General features: G+C 40.8%; 1 non-coding gene across 1 annotated transcript in view; it reads right to left on the bottom strand.

Annotated features, from left to right (window-relative positions):
• Nucleotides 1-2,740: 2,740 nt before the first annotated feature.
• Nucleotides 2,741-14,926, bottom strand: part of LOC104150085 (uncharacterized) — a 29,906-nt gene continuing 17,720 nt past the window's right edge. Inside the window, exon 2 of the transcript XR_011138744.1 lies at nt 2,741-3,525. This is a non-coding gene — a transcript (uncharacterized protein). The remainder of the gene's footprint in view (nt 3,526-14,926) is intronic.

Genomic DNA, 14,926 nt, shown 5'->3' with positions numbered 1-14,926 from the left:
TAATAAATTGCTTCTATAACTTATCAGAAGGCAATGGCAGGTTTATAATGACTTCACCTGATAATGAACACGATTGAAAACCATATCGTTAAGACACTGCTGAAGAAGTATCTCAGCATGAACCTTCTGGTAAAAATGCTTGTAATAAATCATTCAATTTTGCCCACAAGGTACTGTATGCTGGAAAACAGTTTGAAACCCTATTTCTAAAACACTTTTGAAGTTAACTGACACTTGGAGTAATACATACAGTTAAAAACCAGAGACACAGTTATACCTTTGGCTGAGAAGTTCAGAACAGTTCACATTTGGGCAACTGCCATTAATTTAGTTCCTGATTATTTCCCAGTGATTTTTGACAGTTTCTGTCTACAGCAGCTTCATACTTTTTTTTTCCTGAATGTGTGTTCTCACATCTGATACTAACAAAAGGGAACATGGTAAAAAATGTCAGAATCCAACTCCATAGTTTACTAGAGAAAACTATATTCATTCTTCTATTTTAAAGATTAAGACTGTGAAATTAATTCTAACTAACTTCTGCATAACGAACCATTCAGTATGTTTAACACTTTTCTTCTCAAATTAGTACTCAGTAGAACTGCACGTTTCAGAGAATCGAAATACACAAAGTGTCTCGTTAGCTTTAGCTATAGGTTCGCATTAGTAAACACTTGGCTCCAAACAGATGACCATCGTGACCTGAAGAACACGCAGATGACAAGAGATAAATGAAGGGCAAAAGAAGCGAAACAACTGATTAGTGATGTAGTGTTAAATATCATCTAGCCCAAGTGACCTTTTAGCTATTTATCTGTAATCAGCCTCTTAATTGCTTTTGTGTGTCACACACTCAACTCTTGGAGAATATGAAGGAAAGTTGCATAACAACTGATGAGGTTCAGGGGAAGCACTGCAAATCTGGAATGCTATTGCTTATGATGGTAAAAAATGCCCTACAGATAGAACAGACTGAAATAATCCTACTACTCTGAGATGGAAAGTCACAGGGACTTTGTGAGAGCATACAGAAAGAACAGCACAGAATAAGCAGGGATAGGAAAACCTCAGGAACCTATTGTAGCGCAAGGAGAATTCCAATTTCAGGTCATTTTCTTAGAGGAAACTTTGTTTCTATTCTAGATGCCCAAGAAACCAAGCATGCTGCACAACAAGCATATTTACACTACACTTAAATTTCTTCCCTTCTTCAGGCACAAATCCTATTCAAGCTGAACACCTTTTATCAAAAAAAAAAAAAAAAAGACAAACTACCGTATCTCAATTGCAGTCATCCCTAACCAAGGAGAAAAGAAAAACAGCACAAAATTGTGTTGCCTGGGAGAACAAACAACAAGAAGATAACAGAATAAACAATTACCTTCATAGAAGCAGCATTTTAGATCTCTCTACTTCATGGAAGCAGCCCTCACTACAGAAGCATAGATAATTTTCAATAATAGTATACGGCTTGGAGAGTGGAGTTCCGCTTTAGAGTTCAAGGTGGTCACTCAGAAGGTAAACACTCTTCCAAAAATATCACGATGACCATTGTGTCTGGGTAGTTTGTTGTGCATATAGTCCAACTGCATTGCAGGTTGGGGACAAAGAAATCTAACAATTTATCCCAGGTCTTCAATTTAGTTTTTAGCATATATTTTGGCATATTTCAAAAACATCCCAATCCAGGGGGTCAGTTTAATCCTAAGCAGTACCAATAGCAGTGCTGACACAGCCTGTATCATTAGCTGTGGCCCTCCTAGTGTAATTTGGTACATGTCTCAGTCTGAAGCAATTTGTTTATAGCTGGACATAGACCCACCTCACTTTGGGAACACGTGCCTTAGGCCAAAGTCTAGTTCACGGACTAGAATTTGCTTGCCTAAATTCTTTTTTCTGCAAAACAACTTTGGTTAAAAATAGCATTCCACACAGGAACAATACCCAAGGTTAATGCAGAAAGCAAGCATATAAGAACAGTCCCACTGACTTCACTGGGACTATTCATGTGCCGAAAGACAAGCACATGAAGTGAAGATTAAAGGCTCATTGACTTTCTGTACAGAAATATTTCCCGCTACACTTCTGTGCGTTGTAGCATCATATTCTTTCTCATTTGGCCTGTATTTAAGCAGCAATAAAGAGTTCTCAAATTCCCTGTCAAAAGTCTTCTGAGGCTTAATGGTTACTCAGTGCCTTAAAATGTCTGCATGAAAAAGGACTAGAGAAGAATACAGGATTATTGAAGGATTTTATCAAAATTTATATTTATAGTTTGATTTCCTAAAATAAAACAACATAAGGTGCATTTACAGTTTCCTGTAACTGCAGAGGGGGGATTAAAGAACATCAAATCACTTAAAGAGATTAGAGTCCTAAATAATGCTAATGCCACATTTTCTTCCTTTATGAACGGAAAATCAAGTGGCTGTGCCCAAATCCACTTTTTTATTGCTGCTCTACAGATTTAAATTTTTAACATTCATATAAACAACTCTTTGTAAATTTATGTAATTTGTTATTAGCTACCTTACCATAAACTGGTGGAGCCTTCCTTTCTGACTTCTGTAAGATTCCTTCTGTTGGATCCTACAGTGTTCACTTTGAATGTTCACATCTCACAGCAAAAAGAAATGATTTTCAAGTGAACTATATTATAGTGTTTAATGAAAAAATTATTACATGATGTAGGCTTGCACAACAAGTCACATTTTTTGCAAAATGAGATGAAGATTCCAAGTAAGACTTATCTCCTTTATTCAAAAAATAAATATATCCTTTCTGATTCAAAGCATTTCATATGACATTAAGTACAAAGAAGAAATGTACTTCTTTGGAAGTTCTGAAATAGACATACAAGAGCTCAGGGGAGCAACATTATCCACAACAGTGATAACAGCTGAAAGCTGATTTTTACAAATTTATGGCAGAACAGAATTTCCTTTTACAATATAGAACTTCAAACAGATTTAAGAAAAACACCATTTTAAAAGTCTGAAAGGCACATCATGAACTGGACCATAAAACGTACTGGCTCATTCACTAATACGTTTTATGCTACATTCCTAAAGAGAAATTGTAGAACCCTAACGAAGAGAAAGATTGAAGATAACAGCAAGTTCCTTTGTAAAATATTAAAAGAGTGGCAAAGAGTTTCTTTTGGCTCTTGATAAAGTATTAATACCCCAAAGTTAGAGAGTCTGAAAAGCTGCATCATTCAGTTGTATTTGGACGTGTTGCTACATAAACAAATACAACAATCAGCACTACTACAATAGCCAGTGTGGGAAGCACCACAGTGGTGATTTGTTGTCGAGCTTCTTGCATCGCCTGTTTTCTCTCCTTTTTATCCTTGGAGGTCTCTTTTTTGGGTTTTCCTTTTAGCTGCCTCATTCTCCGCTTAGGATCCTGTGTTCACCAAAACGAGGAGTGAAGGGAGTTGAGCTGCAGAAGACAGGCCAGGGTCCTTTAAAACAAAGGGGTTGAAAAATTCTGTCGGCTTCAAATAGTTGGCCGTGCAAGAAACTGCAAGAGGAAAGAAAAAACAAGTATTTTGAGCAAAATCGACATATATTCCAAACAGTTATTACAAGCTTCACTTGGTAAATCTTTTATCTACCTTGCACCAATATCTGTGCAGTTCTTTCAATGAAACTGAATCACGGAGCACTTATTCACTTCATTAATCACACTTTCCCCTTGAAAAATTAGAGCACTTCATCATGGTGCGTCTATTTGTCCAAGAGCGCTGAACTTGCGCTGCGTTAAGCCAGAAGCAGAGCTCAGCACCATACGTTCTGTGCTTCAAAGCAAATAAGATTAACAGAGCTAAACACTTAATGAAAATAATATGAATTAGTCTTGCATCAGCACAGAGCGTCAGAGCTCACTGCCTCTTACGGCGAGAACAGCAGGCTCCCAACTAAATGTCTGCGGCTCCCCACAAATGTGCAGAACTAAGAAGGGTACACGTGCATCATTATGAAAAGCATTAAGCACATATCATCCACACAATACATTTATTAGAATAAAGGGTATTATTATTTTAATAGGAAAAAAAATGCAGGGAACAATCTGCTTCAATTATAATTCTGTTTTGGCTACCATAGAACAAGTTCTAAACCATAACGTGAATTAACACTGTGACTCTTATTACAGCTATCATTTTTATAAGAAAAAGATCAACCCCAAGTGAAAATCAGCCTGCTTACAAGTCACTGTTCTAGACAAGCAGTCACTGATCAGAAAGCGGCTTAGACTAATTTTTAAAATCAGAAGCATCTATAAAGTGAGATCAACAAAAACACTGCACAACATGAAAGCCTCTCTGAAATGAGAATTAGTAGGTGCTTGTATTTCCATACCTAAGTGTGCAGAAAAGTTTTTTTGTAAGCGGCATACAGCTGTGTAATTCACTGAGCGCACTGGGGGAGGGAGCAGGGTAGTTCTTTCAATACAATCCTCTTATCCACATCTCCCATTTCTGCAGGTACGCAACAGCTGGATACAGGCCACGTATATCTAAACACAAATTAGGAGGGTAACACTTACAGTTTTTTATATATTTCAGTTAATTGAAAGATTACGGCCCAAAATAATCAGCTGCTGACCATCCTGGAAGTCTTTCTGGGATGTGTTAATCTCGTGACTCACGTCAATTAAACCAACTAACTCCGTAGCCACCAACTGACCTCTGACAAGCTTTTCAAAAGAGAAGGGGAGAATATTCATGATCTCAGCACAAGCACACACCTCTGGGGACAAAAACATGGGGATTAGCCCAGTGAAACTACCTAAAAGAATGGACATTTTTCTGTCATTTCCAAGCCTACTTGAAATAAAATATACTAAGGAATTCATGGGTCACTGTATCTGTTTCTTTTCTTTCCCTCTTTTTACATTGTAACATATAAATATAATTTTAGTGTGCTGCCCAAGGTGAGCAGGAGCACAACAGCAAGCAAAGCTCTCTCAGGTCACCCCACACAATATCTCTGATTGACCAGAGATGACACATCAATGTTAGGGGTAGCCTTGTGGCTACCCTTTTTAAAAAAAGGGGTTTCCCCTGAAAGTGGGACACTTTCTGTAGGTGTTGGTCATCTCACTCAGCCCTATTTGCCATCTTGACAACAAAAGCAAAACCAACCTGAACAAGAACTTCCCCCTACCGTTGTGCGCAACTACAAAGTTTTCCCATCCTTTCTCATAATGCAAAAATCTGCTAATTGTGAATCTCCTCCAACCCTATTTCACCAATTAAAGCGAAATATGGAATAACTTTACTAACTCACAGAAACGAGTAGACTATCAGAGCAACCCTGCAGTATCTTGAAACCAACAGCAAATCAATAGATCAGTATTTCTACCCTTAAATGGTCCTCCCTGGATACAATCTAAAAAGCCAGAAGTGTGACAGGACATCTGTGTGCAGCTGGTTTCGCTGATTCAGTATCATGTGCACACACCTTTCAAACAAGCAGCTGTTTCTTCTGACCATAAACTCTGAAAATTCAATCTGGACTCTGAGGCAAACAGTTTATGCTTTATCAGAACTGGAATTCTGATGTTTGGGATGATTCTCAAGGAGACGATAAAATTCAAAGCTTAGAAAGAATCAATTCCTTTTGCGAGCTGCAGCATTAGAAACTAAATACGTAACAGACTGTCAGAGACCAGATATGGCCAGTGAACTTCACGAGGGGGGGAGGCAAACAGGAACTGGCTAGAGAAATTACACGTGATACCACGTATAACGTGTGTGTTCCAGTGTTCCATGTATTCTAGTCGGTTTATTCAAATAGGAATATTTTATTTCTAAACTTTCATGAATGTTTCTCTCAGCAAACACTCAGCCCTCTTTTCGGCTCAGGGGAGGGTCTTCGACATTCTACCTTCTGCAAGCTACCCTTTGTTTTTAAATTACTTCCCTAACTTCCTCCCTTAAATCTTCTCTGGGGAAAAAAGAAAACTCTGTTTTATCTCTGCAGCATCAGTTCTGCTCCTGCTTTGGTCACAAGATTTATTACTGAACTTCAGAAAACCTGCTATACAAAATAAAGTTTTACATTTGTCTGTTGGTATAACTGGAAAACCAGAGCACTGTAGGCTAGAGTATTTTCATACTGTTCTTCCTTTCTCCATCGTTAACGTACATCAGCAAGTTTTATATCTGGATTACTCAAGAGACCTGGGAAATGATGGGCAGTAAAAGCCTTTGGGACCTTCTGTGTACTATAGTAACGAACAGGAGCTGCTGCAAAACCAATCTCTCAAACAATAAATATATGCCTTGTTCTGTGTAATATCACTTGCTACCCAGACACTGAACACATCACTTGTTTTCCAGTCTCTTTTAAATAAATATTTCATCCTGAAACAAAACTATACCAAGTTAATTACATACACTAGCTAACATCTGAAGGATTAAAACAAAGCCTTCCCACAAATGTCAGCACCACTAGAATTACAAGCTTATGTTCTCAAGTTTGGGGATCTGGCATCGACCTCCAGATATGCTTCCAATAGACTGGGTTACTTGGCTTTGCTACTGGTGGAGCTGGACTTGCACAAAAGTCTGGCCCACGATTTTTAAGCAGATGAGCCTCAGGGTTCAGCTGAACTAAATCATAAAATAGAAGCAGTGAACCTATGCAAGTCACTGCCAAGCTCCTGCTGCCACTAGAAGCCTGGACATCACTGCCAGGATTAGACAACTTCTGCAAGGGGCAACACCCTCCAACAGGAAAGCGCTAGGACGCTGTACGTGCTGGTATATTAATGCTGGCATGCAGCACTTCAAAACGACTTCAACTGAGGCAGGGCCCTCGCTTGGACACCACAGCGTTCAGCTACACACAGGGAAGTTCTACGGGCCGTGTTATGGAAGGACAATAACCGAGCCACAGCTGCCCCTTTCCACTTCAACGTCTCTTACCACTCGCTCGCGAGCTTCCCCCTATTGACCTCACTGGAAGGCAGGTGACCGTTTACAATTGGGGAAGTGAAAAAACAGAAATAGAAAGACCAAGTAGCTATAGCCAAGCACGTCGGTGCTAGAGCTGGGATAAGAAGAGCAGGGTCGTCTTCTCAGTGGTGTACAGGGCCCAAGACAACAAATTATTTCATGTTACTCAGCTACCTCCCCTTTTGACCAATGACCACCCAGTCTGCTTGATGGGAAGGCCAAACTGAGATGAAGACAAAAAGGAAATAATACAGCACTGGGATGGCTGTAATTAATCTGTCCATCAAGCCCACTGAAAGTGTCTCAAAGCAGGTCCTTATCAGAAAGGCAACGAGAAAGTGATGGCTCCCAAGCACTCTGATCTTTTACAAACTCCTCTCCTCTTAATCATTGCCTAACTCACTCTCCGTAAGAAAAATAATCAGAAACCTACCTTTTCATTTCAAATGGAAGCTTAAGAGTCACCTTTCAAACAGGAGAGGGCTTGCCTCGCACACTGCTCAACTTGGCCCTAGCTTCTGTCAAGGCCAGAAGTGAAAACCAACCTACCTCAACTTCTGCTTTCACTGCAAAGAATCAGTAGCTGCCTCAACTGGGACATTTGTAGGAATAGAAAGGATGAGCATAGTCTTGCAAAAGTGAAACACCCATGGCCCGCCAGAGTCTGATAATAGTTTTGCGCCAGCCAGCAGAGCCTATTTACCGCCCTTTCATGAATTTCACAATTTAAATTTTCATAATAGAGTTGCACAGGGGTGATTTTTTGTTGTTGTTTTTAAAGCTCACTATAGCATGCTCTCCCTCAAACGCAGGAATCTCCTGGGTAGAAAGAAACTATCTTGACCGCCATCTCAAGAAAAGGAGCATTGCCTGGCATAGCCGGCTGAAACATCCAAATCACATGAACCACCTTGACAAACTCACTGAAAAGCTCTGCCTTAAGCAGAACAAAACGTACAAGTTCGAGCTCCTGAAGACCAACCTAAAAATGTCATTCTTCAGCAGAATAAGAATTCACAAATTTAGTCCCCGGGCTCAAAGTCTAGCTGGTGTAATTCCACTCCTCCCCTGCCCATTATCCAAACTGCTTCTGATGCATGAAACCCTCTTTATTCTAAATTGCTGGGTTACGTTACTTGAAGCTGTTTTGCAGAGCTACCCTCAAGACCGAAGAGCACACATCAGCAGACTTACCAAAGGTACTCACACCAATGCTGAAGCATTTGTCAACTTAAAGCAAGTCAAAATATAGTTAACCAGGGCTAATTTTGTACCAGAAAGTGAAACTTGTTGGGACTGGTAACCTTCAAAACACATCAGAATTTATGGTCATTCACTGTTTTGTTTTCATTCGTTTGGTTGGTTTCGGGTTTTTTGGGGGGTGGGGAGGTGTAAAAGTAACCCTGATCATTAGTAATCTAAAATTAAAAGTTCTTCATACTAAACACGACTATTTCTGTGAGATAGAAAAGTCAGAGGTCACTCCAGCTACACTAACACCCGCCAAGTACTGCGGTTTCTACATGCCACACATGCACGGAAGATTTAGTTTATCCGCACTTAGTGTAATCACATGTCTAGACATCTGAAGAACTTATTATCACCAACTTTACACCATGAATGTATTAGCCATGTTAAGCCGAATAATTTTTCTCCAAATCCAAATTACAAGTGTTTGCAAGCCAATTTGGATTAACCTGGCCTCCTGATCCTGCTACTGTCACTGTAACGTATCTGAAACAGCAAAACATCTTGAAATTCAAACAAACAATCCAGTAAGAATTAATTTTTATCATTTCCATTTTCCCCAGGGCCAAGAACGTTACTGAGATATTTAAAAAAAAAAAATTAGAGAAGCAGGACATACCATGTTCAAACTGGTTACCAGCAGTAGGGGAAAAGGCCACAAGACGCATAAGCAGACAATATTCCTCAGATTATTTCAGTGTTTAAAAAAGCCCCCTAAAATCAGTAGTTCCCAATCACTGAGACGCATCAACATCAAAAGTCAGTCAAGGAGTACTGCTCGACCTAACAGGCTTTCCTAGGCTTTTATTACTTTCAATTACTGCAGCTGGGGCTGCTGCTGGAAGGAGGCTGGAAAAAGAAGAGAGCGCAGGAGATGGAGAGAGGAGGCAGCAGAGACCCAGAGGACTGGCAGGAAGCTTGGTTAGCAGGAACCACTGCTCAGCACGGTGATGAAAAACAGGCGAAAATCAGGAGCAGTGTCTGGCCTCGTGCTAAGGTCTATGCTTTCCATCAGGAAGAAAGAAAAGTGATTTCCACTGCAATGCTCCCGCAGGCAGAAGCCACAACGCACAGTGTGCTGCTGTTGCACGTTCCCAGCAGAAGAGATACTGCATCTCCACAACGAGGAGCAGCGGCCCTGGTCAGCAGCTGGCCCTCCTACCTACAAGGCTTTAATTTTCATTTCCCTCGTACAACTCTAGCTTCACTGCGGCTAAGCCAGCTGCCACTACGCGGAGCCAGCAGTGCCTGATGCAGAAGGGACCTTGATGTGCTGACCCGGTCAGCCTGGGGAACTGCGTGCCAACAAGTTGGCTCGAGTAATACTGTTCTCCGAGCTGCTACCCAGAATTAACCTAACAGGTATCTGCTGCTTACACTGCACTTTATTTTCCACCTTTGAAATATACTTTGTAGGCACACAAATGATTTTTTTAAGTAATTGAACTGTACATGAAATAGTCGCTAGGGTCTGTGTAACTACGTAATGAATGAAAGAGACTTGCTTTAGATTATGCCACAGAGCACAGGTTCACTCCACAAATGTTTTTTCCTCAAGGTGAAATACCACATTTTGAACACGAAGTTTTCTTTGGTCCAGCTTGACGGTCTGGCCTTCGCTGGAGCAGCATCAGCAAGGTCATGAATTTCTAATGTGATTCGGCCAGCTTAGGGATGCAGCTAAATGAGAGCATCAAAAAGCCAGGCGTATTTTTGTAGGACCTTGGGGCAGATTCACGAAGCGTCTGCCCTGAGGCAGAGCTCTGGCCAAGGTCTCCAGACACCTCAGTTCCTTACCCAACCTTTCTAGCAGCCTTGGCAAAGATCTAGATCTCAGCCAGCTGTTTTTCTTCTGTTCCACTTTTCACAGGTGGATGAGAGAAAAATAACAAACCTTGCTCTTCTCTGAAGAACGCTTTCATCCCTTCAGATGGGTGCTAGGTGGGTACCCTGGAGGATTTACACAAGCACTTGGAGCAATTAGATGCCCAACTCCCACACAGAGTCAGAAGTTAGATTTGCTCCTGCATGTTGGAAAGGGCATTAGGCACCCAACACCTTTGCAAATCTGGCTCCAAGGATGGGGCTTTTTTAAAAAGCCCAATCATAACAGTTTTAATCTAATAGGTAGCGACTGCCCTCTAATATTTCTCAACCAGTATTTCTCAACCAAGCACAATTACTGAACCACGTTTTAAACACTAAATGCAAAATGATACAATTTTTTAAAAAAATGCACTATTTGACAGGCTCCAGAGGAGCAAAATGTTCTGTATAATCACTTGTGTGGGTGACAGAGAGGGATAGAGCAGAGATTTGCCAAATTGACTAAGACAGCTGAACCCTTAAGAATGAGCCTGCCCAGAAGATTAACAAAAAGCACTTTAATCCCAATCGCATTCTCCCTTCTTTCCCTGCAAACCTCCTGGGCCAACCCACCTTCGGCAACAGAACGCAGCCCTAGGATGAAGGGAACAGCCCCACTACAGGATAGTGCCTTTTGGTACTGAAATAAAGCCTTAACTATACGACACAAGGAAACGGTTATTATGTGCTTAACGAAGAAACTTTTAATTCATTCCTGATGGAACAAGCCCACCCTAAGTGAGCAAGGCCTCTTTGGGGAGAGTTATACAAAACAGCTCAGAGCACCACAAACAACTATTTCACTTTCAAATCTGTGCTCTGGGTCACCCAGCTCACTTCTGTGAAACAGAAGCTACGCAGCAGAACCGATGCATAACTGAAGGCAACGCCTGCAACGCTAAATTTGAGATCTTCATGCTTCTGTGACATTATCTGGCATGTGATTTCAGAGGGTACTAAAAAATGAAGAAAGACATAAGAGAATTTTCTGTTCAGTGGAAAACGGATTTTCACGTTACAGCATGAGGGCAATTCTTAATATCAAAAAAATTTACCGCAGTCTATTTCACTCTATCAAAGAATTATGATTAAAAAAATCAAAACAACCCTCTTTCCAAGAATAAAAGCTTTTAATTACACACAGAGCAATATGGAACTATTAAGATACTGTTTGAAGTCAGCTGAACACTGTCTTGCAGCGACATTTTTTTTGGCCAAATTACAGACCTAAATCTGAATTGACCCATCATTACTGTAACATCACATTTACCGTAAATGCAGCTTCGAGAGGCTCCAAACTATTCACGGCATTTGGAAAATGAAAGCCATCATTGAATTCTGCCAGAAAGTCAGAGAGAACAAGGCCATCAACAGAAAAAGAGCTATTTCAATATAATGTTCACAATTCTGAGGACTTGGATATAGCAAAAAAAAAAATCAGTATTAGAAACAAAAAGCCATGGGATTTCTGCATCTGGGAAGGCATCATTAAGCAGAGACTAGGTGACACTGTTTTTAGCAAATACAGTGTTACAGTGTGATCCTATCTGACCAGAATTCAGCAAAGAAACTGAAAAGAATTCAATAAAGGGGGGGGGGGAGGAAGACAGGACCTTTTGCTCAATGAATAGGTGGGCAAATAACCAATATTTTTACTTGTAGATAAAGAATCAGTATCAAGACAACTTTTGCAACAGGCTGTTCTGTGAAGAAATGGGACTAGTATTTAGTGAAAACATGAGAAAAACAAGCAATTTCTGTCACTGCATGTATTCAGTTCCTAGGGGAGGCTGTAAAACAAGATCTTGCCACTCAATGTATACAGCTACAGATGATCTTGCACATAAATGCAACAAACCTAGCAGATGACTGGATAGTACATGTTTGCTCAGCTGTTTTCTTAAAAAGTGTAATTTTTTTCAGCTGTTCCTGACAAGATTCATTTGGATACAGAACATTTATCTTCCCGTTGTATTTACAAAAATTCAGTCCACTCCTAAATAGATACACCAAACACATAAATACAAATAAACTAGTCACTGATATCAGACCTCCTTAAAATACACATGCTGCTTTCCCAGATTAAGTATTTGGCCGCTCTGAGGATGAGTGGCAATAGGAATCAAGTGTGAAAATAACATCTGTTTTCCAATACGGCTGCGTCAGGGTCACCAGCCCACTGAGACCCAGGTTGTCACTACTAATTCATATCACAAACCGAACCGACACCAGAGGGTAGCAGTGCTCATCTTCTGAACTGATGATTACCCAGATGGGAAATACTCACTTTCTATTATCTACCCAATGTGGGATCTGACTGTTACCTCTCCAGTCCCAACTAGTAGGTTCCCAATAAAGTCACTCCGTGAAACTGCATCACTCTAAGCATGTTTGAAACAGATCCCTAAGACATAACCCAGGCAGATCACCAACAAGTCCGAGGCCTGATGTTACAATTTTGTAATGCAAACATGAGAGCTGAGGGACTGTCACTGCTTTTCATTATAATTCTATTGTCATTAAAACTTTGGCACTGAAAATTCAGTCCAGGCTAAAACTTGGCAGGCAAGAAAAAAAAAAAAAAAGCCTGCAGCAAGAACGCATCGTTAAATCTAAACAACAGAAAGGCTAGGGAAGAGGGTGGGTGCGGGCGGGTGGCTGGGGTTGGTGGTGAGGAGGCCGGGGAGAAGAATGATGGAGACTGGCCGACTGAAAAGCTGAAGAAACAACTCACAAGATACCAGGGCAACATCTAAAAACAACACATCTGTACTTCCTGACCCCATGACAATCTGTGTATGCTGGACCCCAATTATCTGTGAAACAGTTTCTTCAGAAGGCAGAAATAACAAAAGGAAACTTGTCTTGGCTCAAGTTACAGAACTATCTGCAATAGGAGAAAGCAAGACAGATGTGTATGTGGTCTCCCAATACCCTCCCGGGTCTTGAAGGGGAGGACAGACAGCACTGCGGTAATGCTGGAGTTTAAGGTTTTATTTTATGAGGAATCTTGAGGTTATTTACAGATTTAAAGCAAACTGCATGCGATTCCAGAGCACGTTGGACAAGGGGGTTCTGATCTCAAAGCTCCTTCAGGGCTTGTTTGACGTTCTGGTTCTTCCAGCTTTTCTTGGCACAGATGTGTTTTTCAGTAGGAGGCTGAGGAAAGACTGCTGGCACTATGCCTGTCTCTCCCTGCTTGTAGGCTTGCCAGGAGAGGAATGGATAACACTGGAGAACAGAGCACAACGTATGACAAAAAAAATCACACAGAAATCAACCCAAGCGGGTTGCTGAAGTGGGTGAACTCTGACAGAGGAAACTTTTTCAAAGTCCATCGATTGCCCCAGTAAAGGGGACTCGCTCAGTCACTTTTTTTCCACGGGGGGCAAGTATTTTAGAGCATGTGCAAGGCAGTGGCATGGCAGATTTCATTCTCACCTGTGCTGCCTTGCACACAACTCTCACTTGATCTGGGTAATCAAGTCACCGATTTAGGAGATACTCAGGCTAGAACTCCTCTCCAACACCCACAAAACCTGTGCCCTCCCCTAACTCCTTTCAATTTACAGAACTGCTCTCAAGTATCAGGGTCACAGCAATGCAATCAGGACACCTTTTGGGAGGAAGGGAAGAAAAGAACTGATGCTTGCAACACAGGACGGGTGGGGAGAGCTTCTTCTTCCTATCACTGGTCTCATTAAAATCTCATTCTTTCTACTTCCCAGCTTAAACCTAAGTCTTATTACATTTCACTAAACAATCCCATGCTATAATAAAGCACCAGACTCCTTTGCTATGATTGATAGACTCTGTTTGCAATTATTTAAGGAGAAGACACATAATTACATACAGCTGGATTAGGCTGATTAAACCCCTATTAGTGTCTGTCAATTTACACCTAATAAGACAGTGTGACATTAACGTAAACTAATTTAAATGCAGAAAGTTTAATTAAGGCCTAATAAAATTATAGGGACAACAAGAAAAGTTTTGCACAGTCTAACCAAAGAGAGTTTCATCACAAAACTACCTTCTAAACACAAGCCTGATTTTGCCTAATCAGTTCTACAACAATGGCTCTTGCACCACCTATTTATATATTCCTTTTTACAGTCCTACTGTCAGGACTTTCCATCAGCTCAAAACTCAGAAGCAAAAACAAATGCTCTGCTGTTGTGTGGGTAGTGCATTCACCCATTACAAACAAGCATGGGGAGTTAAAGAATGTCTCACTGAAGTTCCTCTGTAATGTTCAGCAAACAACTATGGATTAAGTAACACAATTCAAAGCCAGAAAACACAAACGATTTTTTTTTTTTAAATCAAGATCAAAACATTATATTCCCCGATGTAACCAGGATTCATATTCTCCCTTCTCAGTCATTCCCATACAGCCTTTCCACCCAGGTTGTTTTTAAAGCAATCCACTATATTCACCCTCTGAGAGAGTTGCCAGTGATGCACAATTATGCATTAATCTCAACATGCTGAATGCAAGATACCAGCTTTGTTCCCCACTGAATTCCCCACTGACCAGATCCAAACTTTTCCAAGGGTATTCATGTTTGTGCACAGCTGTAGTCATCTTTTTTATGCAATTCACAAGCATATGCAAACTGAATTCCTAACCACAGGTTAAATGTATTAGGCTTTTGGTATGTATGCAAGCCATTTCAGACGGTGTAACACCATACCTGCAATCCCAAGGAGACCTGGGAATGGACCCCAGGAGTCCTGTTATCATCATGCCTTCTTTTCCCCTTCACGCTCTCTGTGATAATGAGTTAAACTGTGTGTGTGTGCGTGCGTGTGTGTGTGTGTGTGTGTGTCTACGTGCGTGTG

The sequence above is a fragment of the Struthio camelus genome, chromosome 1 (assembly GCF_040807025.1).
Source record: "Struthio camelus isolate bStrCam1 chromosome 1, bStrCam1.hap1, whole genome shotgun sequence".
NCBI classification, from domain to species: domain Eukaryota; kingdom Metazoa; phylum Chordata; class Aves; order Struthioniformes; family Struthionidae; genus Struthio; species Struthio camelus.
The sequence above is the reverse complement of the archived record's forward strand: the minus strand, read 5'-3'. Positions and strand labels throughout refer to the sequence as shown.